General features: G+C 37.3%; 1 long non-coding RNA gene across 1 annotated transcript in view; it reads left to right on the top strand.

The window, feature by feature from the left end:
* The first annotated feature begins 488 nt into the window (after positions 1 to 488).
* LOC105946529 overlaps positions 489 to 23,513 on the top strand; it is a 65,322-nt gene continuing 42,297 nt past the window's right edge. The window contains exon 1 of the long non-coding RNA XR_001169966.3: positions 489 to 558. This is a non-coding gene — a long non-coding RNA (uncharacterized LOC105946529). The remainder of the gene's footprint in view (positions 559 to 23,513) is intronic.

The following is a 23,513-nucleotide window of genomic DNA, read 5'->3' as shown; positions in this document are numbered from 1 at the left end:
AAAAAAACCATTTACAGGTTCAAGGTGGGAGGGGATATTTGGGGAGACTGTGAGCTGCAGAGAAGAGAAACGTTTACAGATTAAGACTGGGAGGGGGGAGGGAGGGATTGTGTGAGGAAACTGAATTGGTGAGAGCTGCAGGGCTGAAGAGAAATTCTACTATTGCTGTGCAGTATTGGGCTTGGGGGGGCAGGGAGACTGATTTGGTAGGAGCTGCAGGGCAAAAGAGAAACTGTGATAGAGTCATACTTTGGGAAAAACTGAGAGGATGAAAGGTGCAGGGGTTTTAATATTGTCTTTTCTACATCATTGCTTATACTGTTTTGTGTTTTTTTTGCTCTGAAATCAATTAAAAACACTACAGTTAAAGCATACAAGCAACCAATGCATTACTAGGGGGAGGGCAGTATCGATGTCCAATAGGAGAAAAGTAAGGGCAAAGCCTGGGAGTGATGATGTAAGCATATAGGAAGTTCTCAGTGTGTCAGGTTCAAAATAAGCCCCTCCTATTCCTTCAGAAAACTGGTCAGAGAAACAGGAGAAGGACTGATTTAACAGGTATAAAATGTACTTTTACAATGGCTTTTTAACTTTTTATTTTGGAAATACTTTTTTTTTATTTTCTAAATCATTGAGAGCATAGTAAATGTGGCCATACACGTAGCAATAACAATCTTTCCTGCGACCATTGGTTCAGGGCTAAATCGTCAGATATGGAGGTAGAAACAATAGGGATTCTACCTCCACCTGAAGATTCAGCCCTAAGTGCAGATTTTGCTCGGGCCCCCAATGAGGCGACCGATATCCAAAGCTTTTGCAATATACTAGTCTCGTCAATCCACCATACACGCACCAAATATCTGAGCTGCTATAGCTGAGCTGAAGCTGGTAGCAGAATGTTTTATGGAAGACACTATGGACCTTGTCAGTTTAAGTGCTAGAGCTACAACCTGACTAATTGTAGCCAGAAAATGTCTAATGCTTTTTAGGGATCTTTACTCTTCCGCATAAGCTGGATGACATAGTGAAGAGAGCTTCAGGTAGTAACATTTTTTCTTGCTGCCAGGGGTGCTTCTGTCATGGGGAAAGTTGAGAATCTTGCCTCAGCTGGCAGCACCCCAGATTACCTGGAGCAGCAATAAGCCGCGCCTGGTAACTTTGACAGACAAAGTAGCAGTTATTAAACTGGAATTTATTGGTCTTGTATTGGTCAGACTTATATGATGAAAGATCAGAGCAATAAGTTTTGTCTAGTTTTGTTCTGACAGAGGCTACTGGAATGAGACCTACCCAGGTTCCAGGGGCGAAGGAAAGGTTAAAATCCTTTTTAAGTGCCTGGGCAGTCTGGTGCATGGACATCAGAGTTTTAAACATTCTACTGTCAGGTTACAGACAGTTCAGAAGATTCTCTCTTCTTATATAGACTACTTAGTGAAATCCTTCTAGTGACACAAAGGAAAACCTGCTTTAACACCTACTCAAGGGGTTTCCCTGCCTAACAACATGCGTCATCTAGTGGCTAGAGTAATAATTCAAGAAATATTCAAGAATATATAGAATTCAAGAATTAGAATTCAAGAAGTTGGCTTTATATTGTGTTTGGTGGCATAGACAAGGTTCGTGTTCTTTATGACTAGACATAAAATTATTTTTTTTTACTTGATGTTTAGTTCAGCAGCGACTTCATATGGATGGGAATCAGCCTTGTTGGGATTGTGGAGTTATATTGAACTTGTGTTGGTTGCAGTTAAAGCATTCCATGGTGTGAATATAATTTAGCTTGGCAGGTAAAGTTCAGTTTTTCACACTGATATGCTTCTAGTTGCAGCTGGTGCCTGACACAGATAGAAATCAAGCTGAAATGTTTAATTAGTTGTCTACAAGATTTGTTTTTTTTTAAATGTAAAAGTTTGATATATAAAAAGATTCTGCTCTTTGTATCTGTTCCCTTAGCTGTTTTACCTTTCTATCACAGTGCCAAGCTGCCATTTTACCTTGTTTTCCCAGTTATCCCTTGGTTAGGTTTTCACTTGCATCTGTGCATTAGAGATCATTTTTAGACTTTAAGCTACTGTGTAGGAAGGTAGACAATCCAACATTATCTATAACAAGGGACTCTTTAAACCATTCAGCTGTGTGCAGTACATAATGGGTTACATTAAGGCATTTTAAAATCTCTTAAGTACTAGTTGTATTGTAGGATGGAGAGATGAGTAGGACACTGTTTGTGGTCCTTATTTAATTTACCACAAAGGATAATTTGAATGCCAGTACCTCTAAAACCAATAGTAACAGCATTCCTGTACCAGTCTGCATAAAAAAATGTTCTTATGTGATACAGGCTGATTAATTAGCAACAGTTACATGTATTTTTATGCATAAATGTCATTATTAAATCATTCAAGGCTCATACATAGGGGTGTTTCCTCATACATTTAAAAAGCATGTTGAATGCACACTTATTTTAACTTAAATAAAACAAATTCAGTGTCCTGATAATGGGATAATGGAGATCCATTTGAAAAAGTCTGAATAGCAGAACTATAACTGAAGTGCTTTCTGTGGATCAGGACACTGGTTAGCTGTGTGTATCAGCATAGTGACGTGGGATTGCAGTGAATACTATGAGAAAACACCAGTACAAAATGATCACAAATCAAGTTAATTTATCACACCAGATGGAGACACTCTCACTCATCACCCCAATTATACAGCAGCCATTTATTTTGCATATAGTGTTAGTATGTCCCAAAGTACAGCAGTTTCACCAAAGTTGCTCCAAACCCCCAATTATTTTCCCTGCTCTCCCTATGTCCAGAAATTCAAAATTGTGTAAGTATTTCTGGCAGATTCGTGTGATCCTTAATCCAAATAAGATGTAAGGTGACAATTAGCCTTAAGGGTTTGTTCACCTTTTAATTAACTAATACTATGATGTAGAGACTGCTATTCTGAAACAATTTGCAATTGGTCTTCATTTTGTATTATTTAGCTTTTTATTCAGCAGCTCTCCAGTTTGGAATTTTAGCAGATACTGTATCTGTTTGCTAGGGAAGGCAAATTTAAAAACTATTAAAAAATAAAAAATGAAGATCAATTGAAAACTTGCTTAGAATAGGCCATTCTATAACATACTAAATGCTAACCTAATAGTTCATTAGTTGGCCAGGGGGTGTTAGAACAAGTGAAGTTGCTATGTTCTTGGTTTTATCTGCCAGTATAGGGACTCAAGCAGTTAGTTTTATGAACAGGAGATTCCTGGAGTAAGGCACCACTGTGGGCATCCGCTATGGACCTTATAGCATGCAATCGCATGGACCTATATTGACAGGCTAAATGACAGGATGCATGGACATATTGAAGGGCTTCTGCATTTGATTTTTTGGGGGGAGGGTTAAATTATTTAAATTTTTTTGTGTCTGTTAATCTTGGAATTTTCACTACTATCTGGTTGCTAGAAACCAGGCAACAGCTTGAAAGGCAGAACAGAAGATGAAAACAAGTGGGTCTAAATAAAAAATATAAGCAATAAAATATATGAATAACAATAAAAGCGGCAGATTTATCAAAATGTGAGTTTCCATAAAACTCGCTAACGTTCTATTCATTCCTATGAGATTTTTAGAAGCGCATTTATCAAATGGTGAGCTCTAACTTTCGCCTATTGATAAGGATGCTTCCAAAAATCCCATAGGAACGAATAGAACTTTGGTGGGTTTTATGTATTAATATCTAAACTCACATTATGATAAAGTTGTTCTTAGCGATCATAAACCCCTTCCTTTTTTTTTTTAATATCAATACAGATATTAAATATATTGCTAAATACAGCTAAATACAGTATGTAATTTTGCAATATCTGTAAAACAATGACTGAGAAGCACTGTATCGGACCCATTATCTAGAATTATTGGTGCCTGGGTTTTTCTGGATTAAGGGTCTTTCCATAATTTGGATCTCCATATCTTAAGTCTACTAAGAAATCATTTAAACAATAATTTAACCCAATAGGACTGTTTAGCCACCAATAAGGATTAATTATACCTCAACTGAGATCAAGTACAAGGTACTGTTTTATTATTTTAGGAAAATTATTTACAGAAATTCTTTGAGTATTTGATTAAAATTGAGTCTGTGGGAAATGGCCTTCCTGTAATTTGGAGTTTTCTGGATAATTGGTTTCTAGATAACAGATCTCATACTTGTACTAAAAATATAATATTTTTCATTCTATTTTGTATTACATTTTAACTTTAAATGCTCACGTCACACAGTTCGCTATGTAATATATCTCTTTCTAAATGAATCCCTGCGAAGATTTTAGTATTAATAAAGAAGTTTCCGGAACACTGAAAACAAACTACGTCTACAGAATTATAAAAACCCTCTCTCCTGAGATGACTGTGCAGGAGCCAAAATCATGGTGTCTGTTGAGTAAACACATTTAATATGTGGCCAGATTTCCACAAGGGCACAGTGGTAAATTAGGACAGCCAATTATATAGAGATGAGTGAAGTCATGCTTGAGTCTAACTGGTGACATTTGAAATATGTGTTTAGGGACAGTGAGCTTGTCATGCTTACAATGATTTTTGTGGACTCAACCCAAGGTTGCTATCATTTTTGGCAGATGCTTGGCAAGGATCTTACAATGCAATGTAACAGTAATACTTGGCATGTCAGTATAATCCCTGGTTCTAATTCAGTAATCTCTGAGATGCTATTTAACCTACCAAATATACAGCAATTATATATGTGGCACAGACTACATTGCTAATCAATGGCATTTTTGCTCTCAGCTAAACACTTCCTTGAGACAAAGAAAACATTGAAGAACTACTGTATAGTTGTAATACAGGTATGGGACCTATTATCCAAAATGCTCAGGGGTTTTCCCGTTAAGGGATCTTTCCCTGGATCACCATACCTTAAAGGAACAGTAACATCAAAAAATTAAAGTGTTTTAAAGTAATTAAAATATAATGTGCTGTTGCTCTGCAAAAAACTGGTGTTTTTGCTACAGAAAATCTACTATATAAATAAGCTGCTGTGTAGCCACGGGGGCAGCCATTCAAACTGGAAAAAATGAGAAAAGGCACAGGTTACATAGCAGATAACTAGTAGATAAGCCCCATGTAATCAGGGTTTCTCTGTTATCTGCTAAGTAACCTGTGCCTTTTCTCCTTTGAATGGCTGCCCCCATGCCTACACAGCAGCTTACTTATATAAACTAAAGTAGTCTTTCTGAGGCAAACACACCAGTTGTAGCAATGCAGGGCAACAGTACATTATATTGTAATTACTTTTATACACTTTAATTTTTTTGGTGTTACTGTTCCTTTAAGTCTATAACAATAATTTAAACATTAGTAAAACCCAATAGAATGCTTTTGCCTCCAATAAGGATTAATTATATCTTAGCTGGGATCAATTACAAAGTACTGTTTTATTATTACAGATTACATTTTAAAACTGTGAATTATTTCCTTGTAATTCTGTAATTCAGAGCTTTCTGAAAAATGGGTTTCCAGATAACAGATCCCATGCCTGTAAATAGAATTGCATATCTACATAGAGGCTTACAGATCCAAAACTGAATGTAAGCAGTAAGTAATTGGAAAAATAAAGAAGGTGAATAGGTGTGACATAAGGCAATTCCACATCCAAGGAGAGTAATTGAATTCCGATCTAGATATTCTTGGGCCTCTCCTTCATATATTTGGATGCCACCTGGTTTAATGGAAGCTAATCCATTGACTCCCACTGGGTTGAGTGTTGGAGCCCAACATATATCTCAGCGAAGAAGCTGTAATGGATTGAACAAGGCGTAGGTAGATGGAGGGTCAGAACCAGAGAAACAAATAATTGTGAGGCAAACTCAAAACCAGGGCACCCAGGAATATCCTACAAAAGGGAGTGAATGGTATCTTAAATCTTTTTATTTATATGATTCTGAGCCCAGTTAATAATAAAAGTGTGACATTGATTTAAATTCTATAATTCTGTAATTTTGTATTGAATGTTGCTTAATAGTTGGGTATTTCTGTTTCATCTTTATGGAGTTTTTTATCTGTTCAAATCTATCAAAAAATGATCAAATTTATATGATGGTGATATGAAGTTCTAATTGGCCCTAAACTTTTTAATGAAAACAAAAATGTATTTTCCTTATATTTGGTCCAATGCTGTGTTTCTTATCAATGTATAAAAATTAGAACATGCCAGTACTATAGGATTACCCTTTGCAATGGATTTAAGGGATAATAAGGTAGCATGTAGAATGTAACGGACAGCAGTGTTTTTCTTAGTTTGTTTTCAAACGTGATGGGCTTAGGACATTTTTTGTTTTATTTTTAGTTTCTTGAAAAGTATGAAATAGAAAACTTTTGATGTTGTTATATATAGTTTATGTATGTGAGTGTATAGATAGGTTTGTATAAGTTTGTGTTCGCCCTGAAGCTGGGTGAAACTGAAAACAATGAAGGGATTAACTTGTCCTTGAAAATGTGTCAAGGCCAGGCTGTCACTGACTATTCTATTCCTCTACTATTCTAGCCTCCATAGGACTCAATGGTACTCAACAGATCAAACCTCTCATTTTTATTTTTTTTTACAAAAAAGTTAACCAAACCTTAATAAATCACGAATTATGGAATTTTTCAGGAAACAATAATGAAAAAACGAGTTCTAGCAAAAACCCATTCATAAACCTTGAAAATATCTAGAAATAAGAAAAAATCCGACTTTATCTCAAAATTGCTTAGTAACTCTGCCCCTAAATGTAAATTTTTGCGTATTCCACCTCTGACGTGTCTGGCAAGTATGGGTTAAATACTCACGGGTAGGACTATAGGAAGTTTGTCAATGTTGATACTGGCCATGAAGTAGGGATCTTTCTCTCTTTTTTCTCTCTCTCTCTCTCTTTCTCTCTCTTTCTCTCTCTCTCTCTCTCTTTCTCTCTCTCTCTTTCTCTCCCTCTCTCTCTTTCTCTCTTCCGTGCTCAGCAAAGAATAGTCTGACATAAACACTTATAAGTAGCAGCACATGCCGTATAAAATCAATTCAACATGGCTTGCACAAACTATATACCTTTACTGCTTTCAAGAGACTTAGCAAAAAGCACAAAGTAAATGCTAATTAGCTACAAAGGCATCTGTTTAACTGCATTGTTACACGATGTTAACACTTCTCTTCACAATAAAAATGCAAAATATATGCATTTTATTGTTTCAGCATACCATCTACATAACCATTCTTCCTAAATATGAGGAGGCAGTAAAGGCAAAAATATTTTTTTTTATCTTATTTGAAGTTTCAGGCAAAGCAGAACACTTTTCTAATGCATTCTCATTATTTCTTTGTTTTAGTTTTTGAGCTATGATAATTTAAAGTGCCTTTTACTTCTGCCTTCTCATTCTGTTTCCTCTGTCTGCCTATTCTGTATTAAGTATGCATACAAGCTAAGCAATGACAATACTATCTGCCTGTATGTAACTGCAGCCCTGCTATGACACAGAAGTCCTTTGTTCACAACGTACTGCTCTAATCCATTTAGCATACTTTCCGACTGTCCTGATTTTCGAGCGCTGAACACTAAAAATGATACAATGTTTCTCAACCTTAATTTAAAAAGTAGCTTTTGGCAGAGAGCCCAGATAACTTAACACTCTACACCTGCACTTAGATACAGTTTCTCAAACTTTATTAAAAAAGTAGCTTTTGGCAGAGAGCCCAAAAAGGTAACAAGCTACACTTGCACTTAGATACGATTGAACTAATAAGCTAAACAGGTCTCTTGGGGGAGACTTGCAGCTTAAAGGGCAATTTATCTGTAATAACACATAAAACAAGACCCACAAAACCCCCAGAAATGTGCTCAAACTTTAAATAACCTGCCAAATTTTGTAAAATGGGAGTGGTATTTGGGGGGTGTGGTTGCAAAAATGTGCATGGCCTTTACATTTTTCAAATGTTGGGAGGTATTAGTGGTACCACAAGCAAACTGTGTGCCTTTTCTTTCCACCTGTACCAAGCACAATTACATAACGTTATTTGTAATTTCAAACGCTGTTTGAAAATAATCAAAATTGTAGTTTAAGAGATAAAGATAGTGTAGTGTAGGTGATTAAAGTGGCCTAGGTTTCCCTAGACAGCTGCCTTTTTTGTTTACTCTTATTTCCAGCCCAGAATGATCAAACCATTTACCGCTAACTTTGCCAAATGTACAATAAGAAACATTGTGTTTCTTAAAATTTTAACTAAAAAAGTTGCTAGGAGTAGGGAGATCTAATAAGATTACCATGGTAGCATTCAGCAGACCTCCTGTTGGCAGCAGTAAAGTATTATTTTTGCAAAGCATTTAATTTAGATGGGAGGTCTGAATGTATTTGCTTGCACCAGTTAGCTAAGAGATTACTGTAATACTCTACAGTATCTGGTATTCCCAGTAATTCAGGGACGCAGGAAAAGCAGCACTCTGGGAAAAGGGGTGTTTCGCTTTTAACGCCACAGTTGCATTTTGAACTCATGTTGAATCTCAACAACAACGAAACATTTGTAAAGCGCTTTTCTCCCATGGGACCCAGAGCACATAAGCTTGTCTCAGATCATGTTACCACAGACACTTTTTGATAAAGGGTCTATGGTAACCCAAAACATATAATGTGTGAAAATAAAAAACATTTGCACAAGTATTCTCCTTAGTCCCTATTTTTTCTTTTTGATCACTGTATAATTGAGAAGAGGCAAAAGTCTAGGGCAGGACATTGGAGGAACACTTGGGACTTCTTGACTTCCTGGTATCCATATAGCGCACACACTATGGTTAACTTAGAAGCAAAGTAACGTGCCTGAATGTTTTTGTGTAAGGGAGGAAACTGGAGTACCTAGAGGAAACCCATGCAGACATGGGAAGAAACTCACTGAAGATATTGCTGTGGCTGAAAACAAACTCAGGACCCCAGCGCTGCAAAGCAGTGCTACCCACTGAGCCACCACGTTGAACTTGCACCCAGTTAGCATCAAAACACAATAGCATCTATTTTTACATATAAGGCGTATAACTATTTGTGTTTGAAATCACACTTTGCAGACTATATTTGCAGTAATAAATATGATGAGCAAAATGTTTTCCCAGGCACGAATTCACAGTCAAATTCCCCATTGGAGGATTTTTTCACAAAACAGCCACAAACATTTGCCAGAAAAATTAATTTGCCAAGTGAGGAAAAAATCGTGGTCACGTCAAAAAAGTTGTGGTCTCGCCAAAAAAAGGTTGCGCTAAAATAGTTGCACGGTACCCACATTTTGGCAATTTTTTTGCTGTTTTGTGAATTTTTTTGCAAACGGGACAGCTTCGCTCATCACTAGACATAAATGACTCCTATAATGTCTGCTCTGCTATCTTATCTTCTACTTCACTTTAGTGAACATATGGTTCATGGCTTGCTCATTTAAATGTGCTTGAGATCCTGAAGTTTTCTTCTTGACAGTACCTGATGTCTTTCTTCATGCACCTTTGTCCTGCTATTCAGCAAACTCATTTCTTTCAAGATATTACTGGAACATAAAGAGGGTTTAAATAACTCTCTGGATCTTTATATATTAGATGTTAGTTCCCGTGAGTAATCAATTTGTTGTGAGTGATTCTGTGACACTGGCACTCAAATGAAACATGAGAAACTAATAGTCTTGTAATTTTTATCATCTGTATGGTATACTCATATTTCCCGTTTTGAAGTTATACTAATGACTGGTGCACCTGTAGACCTTTCAGGCTATTTAATTTTGGCACACAGAATCTAACATTATGACACTACTATGGGTAATTTGTAAAACGGCATGTGAGCTCCTCTCATTATCTGCAGGGAGAGAAATGTGTTAGAATTACAAACGCATAATGTGCATGTAAATTAGAGATGGATTAGTAATAGGCAGATGTTGAGCTAGCAATTGTCCCTTAATTCAACTATTGCTTTCTTCATCCTTCAAATGTACCATGTGTTCCAGCAGTGATAAACCTATAACTACACTCTAGCACCTGGTGTCCATTGTTTTCCAGTTACCTCTGCCATTGTGAACAACTGCAACATAAGCTTCTCTTGACCTATTTGTGTCTCAGTCTGTTACAAAGAAAGCTTCTCATTTTATTATATTATAAGCAAATACAATTTACTGCAAACAAATTGCTGCACAGTTTATGAGATCCTTCTGTTCAAATACAAGTACAGAAGCTGGTAGAACATTATTCTGATGAAAAAGGGTAAAGAAAGCTAGATAATGATGTGTGCTTAAAAGAGAAGGAAGTTAAACTTTATAGTTAAGTCCAAAGAGGAACTCCACCCAAACAAAACTTGAGTGTTTTGAAACATGAACATAATTTCAAGCAACTTTGCAATATACATCAATTAAAAATATGCAGCCTTTTCATAATTTTTAATGTAATAATATGGTTTGGAACCGTCACCTAAGCCTGACCCCCTGTTTTCCTGATGATCTGGCTGACTACTTTGGCACTCAGAGTAACAGTAGTTGACTGTCCTTAGCCTGCCTTCAGCCGGCATCCTCCAATTGCCACAATTCCCTGCACACATGATGTGAATAAGGAAAGTGACATCACAGGGCAATGCATTGTGGGTTGTGTAGTTCCTTCATTTTGTCTGTAAGTTGTGGAAAAGTTGTTATAATTTGTAACATCAATGTTTGAGTCCCTTCTCCCCTGGCAGGATTTCAAATGATACAGATAGAAAAGAACTGTTTTGCAGCTGGATTTCAGGATATAAAAAAATCTTACTTTTTAAGGAACAGATTACAGTATTACATTGAAGGGTATGCTATGGGTTTTTCTGTTGTGTGGGCCTTTTTACTAAATTTTGGTTTGGAAACTGGAGTTCCCCTTTAAATGACTTTAAAGGAGAAGAACAATTATTATGTAATTGCCTATAGATTTGCCACATTAGTGCCACCTAGAACAATATATTTATTCTGCAGAAACCATTAACATACCTAAGTAAACAGCTTTAGAGGCTTTCTCCCTTTGCTTAAAATAGCAGCTGCCATTTTAAGTGGCTTCCTTCCTGCAGCTCTAGCCATTATAGCTCAGATCACACATTCTTAAGGGAGGGGGGAGGGAGTTCTTAGCATACTCGTGGGAGGGGGAGCAGGAGAGAGGAGAGAACTGGCGGACTCTGGCCAGGGGAATTAAAGATGTTTCTGAGAGAGGAAGTCAGACCTCATGTTTACAAAAAAGAGACAGGAAATCCTGTGTTTCTTTTGATAGAGGACTCAGTGCAGCATTTCTGTGAGTGCTTATGGCTGTATTTCCATAGACCTTTCTGATAAAGCTTACTTAGTTTTTACCTTCCCTTCTCCTTTAAAGAGAAACAATTTTCAAACATTCTTATCTTTCAGTGTAGTCCAGTTTGTTCAGTTTTATACTTTATTCATTTCTACTGTTGCAAAAAGTCCTCTTGAAAAAGTTCTTTTAATTTACCTCTTTGATGATGAGTTGATGAAGCACAGTTTATTTTAATACCTGGCATCTACATGACACTTTTTGCTACTGAAATATGTTGCCTTTCCTTCACTTCCAGTTTGAAACTACTGTAGGACACATACTTCAGTGTGCATGGGGGAAGATTTTAATCAAAGGGATCAGTGTGGGGCCCCAAAGTAAGCATTCTGGAATCAGCAAACCAGAGTTTCTTCTTCATTAAAAGTTGTCGATTAACTGTGAAGGCAACAGGAATTAGCTTTGATGTCACTTCTGGTCAATTCGCAAACCTTTATGAACTAGTCAAGTGGACCAAAAGTAAATTGCAGTAATGTGCTTGCTAGGTCCTAAAAATGGCTAAATATGAGTCACCTGAGAACCTAAGAGATAACTGGAAACTGTGCAACAGCAAAACACCTATAGGTAATATTATTGTTATTTCATAGGCAGGGGGCTTCAAGATGAGGTTATGGTTCCTTTAAATTCACAAAACATTGCCATTTTAACAACATGGTACACCATGTCAAATCACAGTTCTAAAGCTGTGTGTAATGCTGTTTAATAATAAAATGTAAATTTGTAGCTAAATGTAAAATAATTGTATAAAAAATCCTTTATCCTGGTATATGGGGATTAGTTTCCACCATTGTTTTTCACTGCTTATATCAGGTGGATTCCATTCAAGTAAATGACAGACTGCAAGGTCAGGTTCGGGCGCTTCTCCACTGGCTCAAAATTGCTGGTTAACAAAATGCCGATGTGCAACAGGCCTTAGTGTAAAAAAAAAAACATTTCAGGACCAAACGTCTTTGTTAGCTAGATATACCCAACTGATTTAAATGAATTTACCTAATAATAGCATAATTTTAGGTGTGTGGCATAAAAAAATACACCTTTTATATAAATTATGGAATTACATAAATTTATATAGAAGCTACTAAGTTCAGAAAAGCCTTGTTGTTTAGTAATTAGTAGTAGTAAAACATGGTTACCCATTTTGGCCAATTTGGTAGTTTTCAAAAATGTACACCTGGGGTACACCTAATGTTGGAGGATTTTTGGCTTTGGAATCTAAAGTATGCCATACTCTGCTGTAATCTTTTATAAATTCAGCAATTTACAGCTTTGAGTTTTTGATCAATAAAAGTCAGAAATCTCCATAAAACTATATATATTTGGTATTGGCATGTTTGAAAGACATGAGGCTTTATTATTAATGAATCAGGTTGTCAATCATGAACAGTAAATATGGTTTCACCCCAAAATTCATCCTAACTGACATTCAAGCTGGGCTTTCAGGAGACCAAATAGTCTTTCTTCCCAAATCTCACTCTAACCAGGCTTCAGACAGAGCCCCTCTGCCATTGTTCCAAGTTTTGAGAACCACAGATTTTTTCTTTCTCAAATTTGCTTTTGTTTTGTCTTATTAACTTGATATAAGACATGTATTCATTTTACCCATTAATTATTATCTGTTTCAATTCATTTGTATCTCTGTTTAGCTTTAATTTAAATCTCAGGCAGTATTTTGTCAATTAGCGTCACAGAACACAATGCACAGTACAAGTGCACTCTTTTATCTTGTTTTCTTTTTTTAATGAACAGATATGTTGTTGCCTGTAAAGCTTATATTTATAGACCCCTATAAACAGCCTTATTATATATAAATAATTTAATAGAATTCCATTAAAATTGTAGCTGCATCTCTTTATTATAAATTGCTCAATTAACCTGTTCTGTCCCCTCTCTCAGTTCTGCATTTATTGCACATATTTGTACTGATTCCTGGGTATGGTTTGCATATTGTACCTACCACTCAGCTCACAAGCTAATGCTGCATTCTTTGCTCCGACTCAAAGGCTTGTCTTGAATTCCTTGTAAGTCCAAACATATTCTATTTGTCAGGACCTTTGATATTTTCCTGTTTGAAGCGAGGCACACCAGAGACTAAAGATTCCTAACCTACCTTGCAGGTATTATTGATTTATTTTAGTATCTAGCACAGAGGCACTCCATTTAGTCTGAGAGTTTGTAGTTTTGAAGGAAAGTAAATATTTAAAAAAAACTAAAATTATATATCCAGGGGGTGAATAAAAGGAAGGGCAAATTTTGGATAATCAGTTATTTTGGTCTTTTAAAGGTACAGAATCCTCTATACATCAGAGTAAAAAGAACAAATATTACAGTTACAGTAGATCGAGACTGTATTCAGCCTGTTACATAGCACAGCACATTATTATTATTGTTTGTATATGACCAACACATTCCACAGTACTTTACAGATAGGGCTTACAGGGCCATCATCAGGGGGGATGGGGGGACAGTTCTCCTTGGCCCAGTGGATTTTAGCTGTTAATGGCCTGTACAGGCTGTTATCCAGGGCAGGGCCCCCACAGCTGCAGACTCGGGATGGGAAGGTGGAGCCATACTCCCTGCATCTTCTTTGACCCATACAGTTTTCAATACTTCTCATTTTTCCACAGTAGTTAAGTCTCGGCAGAGCTGCATGAGATTTGGATGAGCTGGGAGGAAAGTTCAAGCTTCCCCCCAGAGAAAATGAGAAAACGAGCAGTATGGAAATTTGTGTAGGGCAAAGAAGATGCAGACATGCCAGCGTAAAAAAATCCAAGTAAGAAGTTAAGACTGGGGAATGAGGCACTTAACAGAGATAATGGCACAGGGGGTGACTGCTATTTAAATAAAAATAATTATTATAGGTAATAATATATTTGTGTTTTCTCTCAAATATAGGCTAGTGCTTAAAGGAGAATGCAAATCAAAATTTAGAAAGCATACTGCCCAATAGTCCTCCTATTGTTTAGTAAAAACGCCACACTTTTGGCTCACCTAATCAAATATTTACTCAGTCACACTTACTTCACATTTTCTGGAACAGGCAGCCATCTCTAAAAAGGTATTCTCCCTTCCTTTCCCTCCTTGCCTCATACTACACATGTGTTTCATTCCCTCCCCCCCCCCTCTGCCAGATCCGCTTCTGATTGGCTTGTGGGTATGTGTAGCTCAGAACAGGAGACAGGATCAAGTTACACACATGCTCAGAGAATAGGAAGGCTGCCGCTGGCAGCCTACAGGAAGGGGAGAGAGATTTCAGTGATGTCACTGCAGTCTTCACACTGCTGTAGGCTGCCAGCACCATATCTCAGAGAGGCAAGCAGGGATCTGGGAATTTAGATATGCAGTAAGTACTTAAAAAGAATGCCTTTAGACTTTAGAATTTATATTAACCTTTCATTGTCCTTTAAGATAGAAAAATGGCTGTGGGGAGGATGGTTGTGTTAAATCAGCCTCCCTATCTACAGTCTGGTTACAATTTGCTATAGACTATAACTGCATAAACTGTTTTTTAGTAGGCATTATCAAACGGATGCATAACTACACAGAGGTTAGTAGTATGACTGGGTTATTTATATGTAATAAACCAAATCTTTTTATAATACATCATAGCATTTTGTCTTGCCATTTATTAATAGGGCATACCATATATACCAGTGAATAAAAAAAGATAATTTAAGTTAAAAATCACCAAGTTATTTCAAATATATGCATGTCTATGTTATTTAGAATGTGCTTTAGTTTTAAAATGTTATCTGTAATTTTGTGGTGATCATAATGTAGCTCACCCAGTGACCCCCCTGCACCCAGTCTGGCAGAGCGCTAGAGATGTGCTGCTCCCTTCATGTGTTGCTTAGTAACTTCACAACTGGACAAAGGCCAGTTAAGCATCTGTCTGACAAGCATTTAATCTCTTGTTTTTAAACTTCCCCTTAATAGCTAGGAATGCATCACTGTACAAACACAGGCACCGAAACACAGTCAACAGTTGCTCAAAATGATTACCTGCCGTTCAGGCTCAGATGTAAAGATATATATATATAGCAGCATATCTCATTTTCATTTACAGCGTAGTCTGTCACATTTCAAACATCCGTGTAGAAGCTGGTTAATTAGCTAGGACCTGCTAGAACTGCAAACATGGAGGTGAGATTGAGAGAGAAGGGGTGTTGGGGTTGGTTTGAGTTAGTTATACAGATATTATAAATAACTAAGTTTACACATTTTACTGTAATTAAGTCATAATCCTGAAGGAATCCTAGACTGAATGCTATAACTATCAGGAAAGTATTCTTTGTAACTTATGTGAATTTTTAATTATTTTTACCTTGCAAAAGACACTCTGTACTTGTTTTTATGAAATAACATACAAAAGCAGTACAAAGTGATTTTTCAAAAAATGTAGAAAAGAAAACAACAACCAACATAAGGAACCATACAAACCTAGAATAAAAAATAATCCATTTGATGTGCAGTAAGAGGGATAGTTGGGGGGTTAACAGTTGGCTCAACAAAGTTTTCAGAGTTTATAACTGATCATGGTGTAGTTAAGGTCAGACCTTGTAGCTCCCACAATGACCAGACACATTGACACATTTATCTCCTTCTTTGTAGTGATAAGCGAATCTGTCCCATTTCGCTTCACCAAAAAATTTGTAAATCTTACAAAATATTTGTGAAACGGCGAAAAATTAGCAAAGCCTCAAAAATGTTGAGCGTCAAAAAAAAATTGTAGCGTGCATCAATTTTTTGACACACGTAACAATTTTGTGTTGTTCATTTAAAAAAAAAATGACACATGCGTTAATCATTTTTTTTATGCACTCAACAATTTTTTGTGGTGTGGCAAATTTTTCCACAGCAAATATTGTTGCCCATTGTCGCAAAAAAAAAAAAAGCGCAGAAATTTGCTGCAAATCCATGCCTGGCAACGTAATACATTAACAATATATAAACAATAGATATCTGTTTGGTTACCTGAGCCCCATTTCTAGATCATTGCTCTAAGAATGTTTACTATTTACACCATATTTCAAGAAAGAAGGCTGTTTACGTGAAAATTCTAGGGTTCTGTATCAAGAAAAGAACATTTCTCGTGAAGGGATAATTTTTTTGCCCTTGTCACCACTGTATTAACTTATAACAGCTCCGTATCATACCTTGTGGTACACTTTGGGGCACATTTACTAATCCACGAACGTCCGAAAAGCGTCCGAATGCATTTTTTTCTTAATGAACGGTATTTTGCGATTTTTTCGTAAATTGTCGCGACTTTTTTGTAGCCATTACGACTTGCGCGAATTGTCGCGACTTTTTCGTAGCCGTCGCGCCGAGTACGAAAGTTTCGGATTCATTCAAGCTTCAGTATCGTGACTTTCCTTGGGCCAGGTTGGAGCTGCAGAGTGCCATTGAGTCCTATGGGAGGCTTCCAAAATCATGCAAAGTCTGAAAGGTTTGCCCGCCGTTTACGAGCGCTCAATACAAAAAAGTCGCGACAATATACGAGCAAGTCGTAACGGCTACGAAAAAGTCGCGACAATATGCGCAAGTCGTAACTGCTACGAAAAAGTCGCGACAATTTACGAAAAAGTCGTGACGCAGACGGAAAAATCGCAAAATATGAAAAAGTCGCAAAATGTTCGTTTCCAATCCGATTTTTTCCCATTCGTGATTCGGATTCGTGGATTAGTAAATGTGCCCCTTTGTGTGACATTTGATGCATGTGGGAGTTGGTTTATGGAATTGTTCCATGTATAAAAAAATGAGTCTCTCTCTGCAAAGCGTCTTCCATCCTGTACTTGTAAAATATATTATAACGTTTTCGCTTTACCAAAACTATTGAGGAGGCTGTTTTTTTTGAGTCATTTAGTTGTCTTCTGTAGTTTATTTATTGTCCTTATCCAACCTCACCTCATTCCAAAATTCTTTGACTATTGGACATAACCAGACAGAGTATTAAATTGAATTTTGGTGTATTACACTTCAGACAATTATCTGGCAAGAGAGATTCTGTGTCTTTTAAATTGGGTTAAATATAATTAATGTAACAGATGTAATTTCCCATTTCTTGATATTTACTTAAAGGTAGTATGCTCATCATGTGTTCCTGCCTTATTATAAAAAGAGTTACTGATTTTGAAATATATTTGGCCTATCTACCTGGTTTTAAGTAATCATTCTCTGAATAAAGAGTAATTTTCAAATGAAAATTGATGAATAGCAGTACAATTTTCCAATACAAGTCTATCTATCTAGATTTCTATCTAATCCAGTGACTGGCAGCCTGATTTGCACCTTCTCGAAGCAAGACTTCTTTTTATCTGTGATGATTTTGCTTTTCAAATTGTGTTATCTTTGTTGATACCCTTATCCCTTAAGCTGGCCATACACGCAACGATAATATCATATGAAACCTCGTTTTGTACGATATTCGGTGCGTGTATGGCAAGTCGGCGAGGCGACCGATATGGCAGGAGGCTGCTGATATCGGTCGACTCGCTGATCGGGTGGGTTAAACTATTTTGATCGGACACCATAGAAGGCGCCTGAGCAAAATTTGCTTTCAGAGCTGAATCGGCAGAAGGAGGTAGAAATCCTATTGTTTCTACCTCCATATCTGCCGTTTCAGCCCTGAACGTTAGTGGCCATTTGGATTGATCTTTCGTGCGACCGATGGTTGCACGAAAGATCGAAAATCACCACGTGTGTGGCCACCTTTATTCTAGGGGATTGTTATTGGTGGATCTGGTAGTTTTGTAGGTTTCTGGGCCTGATAAGATGTTGCATTGGCTATACAGTATGTATTCCTCCTATGATACACAAGTAGTTGGTAAGTGCACTTTATTGAGTTAGCCCCCTCGTTAGTTTCCCCTAACTAATGGCGGAGATGCTGAGTATACTATCAGGCAAAGATACTGAATATTGCAACTTAATTGTTGAAATAAAGTTTTGTATTGTTTTGCCTAATAAAAGTTATATCATGACTATATTATAATGCTGAGTTTCACCCTGTCTCCTTTTTACTGGCTGCATCCATGAATAAGGATGATCTATTGAGATGTCAGTGTTCTTTTTTTTTTTTGCAGCATTTTGCTAAAAAATGTGTAAATAAATGTGAAGAGGTCTGCACTCAGCATGATATGAGCAAAATGTGTGTGTGGTCTTTCAATTATTATTATTTAAAAATCCTCTTAATCCTCTCTATCATCACCACCATCGCCCAGCAGTTCCTGCTCTGCTTCCTGGCAGGGGATCATCACAAACCTGATTAATTAGAAATGGAAGTTGTACCAGAAAAAAAAACATCTCATTAAAATCCATTAGTTATCTGATGGGAAAAGCTTGTGTTGATAGCATCTGTTATCTTAGTAATCGGCAGAAAGAACAGCAGAGATCCTGAGAAGCTTTTGCAAGGAAAATGTGCTTTTCTTGTTAATATCACTTTAATTCAGGAAAATACGTGGAGCTGCAAGTGTTTGGTCTGGCACTGGGCATGCTGAGGTTCTGTGGATCTGTTTACCAAGAAGACTGTTTAACAGAGGATAATTCTTTTGAGATTAAATTGTCTGGCATTTATGCATTCAGCATGAGAGCTCAAACACTATGAAAAGAAGAACTCATGGATATAATTTTGCTGGGGGCTATAAAAATTGCATTGATTTCATCTGGAGAGAGTCAGAGAGAGAGAGTGAGAGACAGAGAGACTGAAAGAGAGTTGCAATTAACTCTTCTAGTGCACTGGCACTGGTTTGCCAATTAATAAAAATAATTAATAATCAATTAGCTACATTTTTTTTTTTTAATTTAGGCAAAAGGATCTCTATGTAACAGGTTTTCAGACAATGGGCTACCTAAGATCTCAGTTACCCTAAATGGATTAAATCAGACTTGGTCAAATAGGTCTCAACTTCCAGCAACACTCAGGAGGGCACCCAGGTGGGCCCTCGTGTTACTTGTGTTACTGTTGGAAAAAGGGTTAACCACACTGATTCCACATACAAAGCATAATCTCACAAATAGCTTGGCTCCCAGTGGGTGCCAGAGATGAAACTCTTTATTGATAGTATAGCTTCACAATCTCTTTGGTAGGTACTGATATGATGGTACAGGCTGTAGTGTAGTGTAATGTAGCTGTTCATAATACCCAATACCCAAGAAGCAATACTTACTGCCTTTGACACTCAAATAATCTCTGTATCCCTGAGCCTAACCATTTGAGTCCCAATACTGGTGGCTTTGTCACAGGAGGGTACTCACCCTTTCTGGCCTCCTTGTTGGAGCCTCTGGCTGCTCTACTAACTACCCCAATTCTGCCTTTAACTCCTAGAGCGTGCTATTACAAACTTCCTAACACTTAGGGGCACATTTACTTACCCACGAACGGGCCGAATGCGTCCGATTGCGTTTTTTTCGTAATGATCGGTATTTGGCGATTTTTCGGAAAATTGTCGCGACTTTTTCATTGCCATTCCGAATGTTGCGCAAAATTTGGCGATTTTTTCGTAGCGTTACTACTTGCGCGAAAAGTCGCGACCTTTGCGGAGCCTTCGCGCCGAGTACGAAAGATTCAGATTCATTCAAGCTTCAGTATGGTGACTTTTCTTGGGCCAGGTTGGAGCTGCAGGGTGCCATTGAGTCCTATGGGAGGCTTCCAAAATCATGCTAAGTCTGAAAGTTTCGCCCGCCGTTTACGAGCGCTCAATACGAAAAAGTCGCGACAAGATACAAGCGCATCGTAATGGCTACGAAAAACTCACGTTTTTTTGCGCAAATCATATTGGTAACGAAAAAGTCGCGACAATTTCCGAAAAGTCGTAAAGGCGCCGAAAAAAAATCGCGAAAAAGTCGCAAAATGTTCGTTTTCCAATCGGAATTTTTCCAATTCGGATTCGTGGGTTAGTAAATGTGCCCCTTAGTATTCCTACTGGGACCTACCTCTGTCCCAGGCCCTACAGTACCTCATCCTCTAGTGGAGACTAAAAGAGAAAGAACATGTGGTGAATTCCCCTTTTATAAACTAGGAAATCCTGACATCCTCTAGCTAGTTACTAAACTGCCAGGAAAACACTTTAATCTAGCAATGGGGGATTCAGGGAGGGTAATTTGTACATTTGGTATTCTCTCCCACAGCGCTAGAAGTGGAGGGACTGCCAGTGAGTGGCAGTAAACGAGGGTGGCTGGTAGCAAGGAGGGGAGGAACTGGCGTTGGGACCCTTTGGCACCATTTCTCTTGGGTTGACACCCTATCTCTTGGGAACCTTCACCTTGACCCAACCACTTGTTACATAATAACACCAGGAGACAGAGATGGGGTAAAATGGCCACAGCATTTATTCACATTTTTATCAAATAGACAAGACCTTTGCCAGTCTTACCCAAGGCGATATTTTAAAGCCAGAATTCTATAAGAGATCACTACTATGCTCTGCCATTTCTCACTGAAGGCTTGAATCTCATAGTACTTCCATAGTTGCCATTTGAGATCAGCACTATTTCATTATATTAGCCTCTGATTAATAGACTGCCTCTACCTACAGAGAGGATGTCCCCAAATTCTGCTACCAGCAGGAGCTGCATCTCCCACCATAAGAGAAGTTCAGCAGCCCTGCTGCCAGTCTTTCAATGATAGGAAATCCAAGCAGGCTGTCATCTAGCACAAGCAGTAGTAGTGTCTGCATTTATCAATCCATTGTGCAGTCAAAGGAGAGAACCTCCTTTCTGCCTCTGCTAAAATTACCTGTGCAGTAGTCTGGCAAGTCCTACTACTGCTATGACAGATACACTTAAAATATATTATCATATATCCACAGTTTTGATCCAGAGGAAGGCAAAAAACCCAACCTGAAACCTGTGCCAATTATGCCTCAAGAGGGAAAAAATTATTTTCTGACCCCAATGGTGATCAAAATATTCCCTGGATCAAGCAATTGTAGTTAACATGAATTAATATAATGCTGACTCTCGAGTTTATACTGTATAAAAATACAGAAAGCACAATATAATAATGTATCAGGAAAACATCCGCATTCAGTTATTAAATGATAATATGAGAACATAAAGAAGAGACTGACATTTTCACAAAATATGCAAAAAGGGGGAGGGTAGGTGGGACAATTCTACCTGCTCAGAAAATAAGAAAGTGAACTGCTTCTTCCTCTGACATCACGTCCCTCTTATTCTCCACCCCCTCGGCCCAGCTTTCTCCTGCCTTAACTCATTCCTTCTCACCTAATCACAGCTACATCTAATTCTGCCAATCTCTAAACATAAACCAGTGTAATCTGGCTGCTGGCCATTCAGACCCATTGTCATGCAATCCCCTTGCACTTATAACTCCAGGGCTTTCCTTTTCTACTAAAACATTTACAAAAACACATTTGAGAGTTTTCAATCAGCTAAAAAGTACAACTGAATGTTACTAAACTTCATGGCTTGTAATCAGTGAGGGGAAAACATTCGCACAAGTTGCAATCATCATGTTCACTGATCCTCAAATACCTCAAAGACAAGTCACCCACAGATGTTGCAATCATTTATCAAGGGCGAGTTTAGACTTTATTGAGGAAACCCAAGTTTTTGAAATTAAACTAGCAAACAACTCAAAAGGTTTACCTATTATAGACATATCCAAAGCACTTGTAATCATTTTAGAAACCAGATGTACTCTGACTGCAATCAGTAGAAAATACAAACTGAAGGTTTTTTAACAAAAAACAATTGAATACATAACCTTAGTTTGTTTGTACCTAAACTTAACTCTAAGACCCAACCACAGATTCTTCCTTAAAAAGTAACCTAATCTATAAATAACATGAATAGGCTTTTACGGTGTTGGTATCATCACCCACAATAGAATCCAGTTGTGATTAGTCTTAAGTAACTGGACTTACTAAGTAATCTTGAAATTTTTTTGAGTGGCTTCTTCAGTGTACTGGGTGGTAGGCAATTCCCAGGCATTTTGAACCCCAGAGGCTAATATTGAACCAAGTATTTTCACCATCTTACCTCCTACTCATTCAAAATGCACACTTCAGCGTTCTTTTCTTGAAATAGGACCATAAAATAAAGATGTTTTAAGCACTAAATATGGGTGTTGTGTTGCTTTCTCCTCTCCTTTCCAGGTTGGCATAAATGGCATCCTTTATACCTCTATGAAACTTGCTTAGTCCTAAATATGTACAGGTATGGGACCCGTTATCTACAAAGCCCTGAGTTATGGGAAGGCCATTTCCCATAGACTCCATTTTAATAAAATAATTCACATTTTGAAAAATGATTTTCTTTCTTCTGTAATAATAAAAAAGTACCTTGTACTTGATCCCAACAAAGATATAATTAATCCTTACTGGAGGCAAAACAATCCTATTGGTTTTGTCTACGGCATTTTTGATTTTTTGGCTTGAAACACATTTTGGAGGCATAAAGTCATGTGTCCTGCCAAACAGAGCCTTCTGTAGTCTGCCAGTCCACATTGGGCTACCAAATAACCAATCACAACCTTTTTTTTGCACCCCCTAGGAACTTTTTTAATGCTTGTGATGCTTCCCAGCATTTTTTATATTTAAATGTTGCCCACAAGTAAAAAACGTTGGGGACCCCTGATCAGTTGGGGGTGATTTTCCATGTTTGAATTCAATTTTTTATTTAATTTAATTTAATTTTTTTTGCACTAAAACTCGCAAAACGGCCATTCAAAAACTCAAATGTCTGATGTTTATTAAGTGCAAAAAACCCCGAAAACTCGACTGTATAACTTCTGCATACAAACGTTTGCGAGTTTATGTAGAAAGCAATAGGAGTTGTCCTAGGAACACTCAAGCCATTTGAGTTTTTTTTTAACCAAGCAAGTTTTCTATATTAATAAATGAGCAAGTATTCAAGTTTTTTATTTTTAATGTGAGTTTATTTGTATTAAAAAAAAAATCTCGAGTTCACAAACTCGAAAATTGATAAATAAGCCCATTAATGTTTACATGATTTTTTAGTAGAGGGTTTTTTTTGTAACTTTTTTTTATAAAGGAAACAGAGTGTACAGAAAATATGTTTTTTAAATATATATAAGGTATGGTGATCCCAATTACAGAAAGATCCCTTATCTGCAACATTCTGCATAGCAGGTCCCATGCTTGTACCTCACTGTTCTCAGAGGAGTATCCCATTTACTAATGGT

The sequence above is a fragment of the Xenopus tropicalis genome, chromosome 2 (assembly GCF_000004195.4).
Source record: "Xenopus tropicalis strain Nigerian chromosome 2, UCB_Xtro_10.0, whole genome shotgun sequence".
NCBI lineage: Eukaryota > Metazoa > Chordata > Amphibia > Anura > Pipidae > Xenopus > Xenopus tropicalis.
The sequence above is the reverse complement of the archived record's forward strand: the minus strand, read 5'-3'. Positions and strand labels throughout refer to the sequence as shown.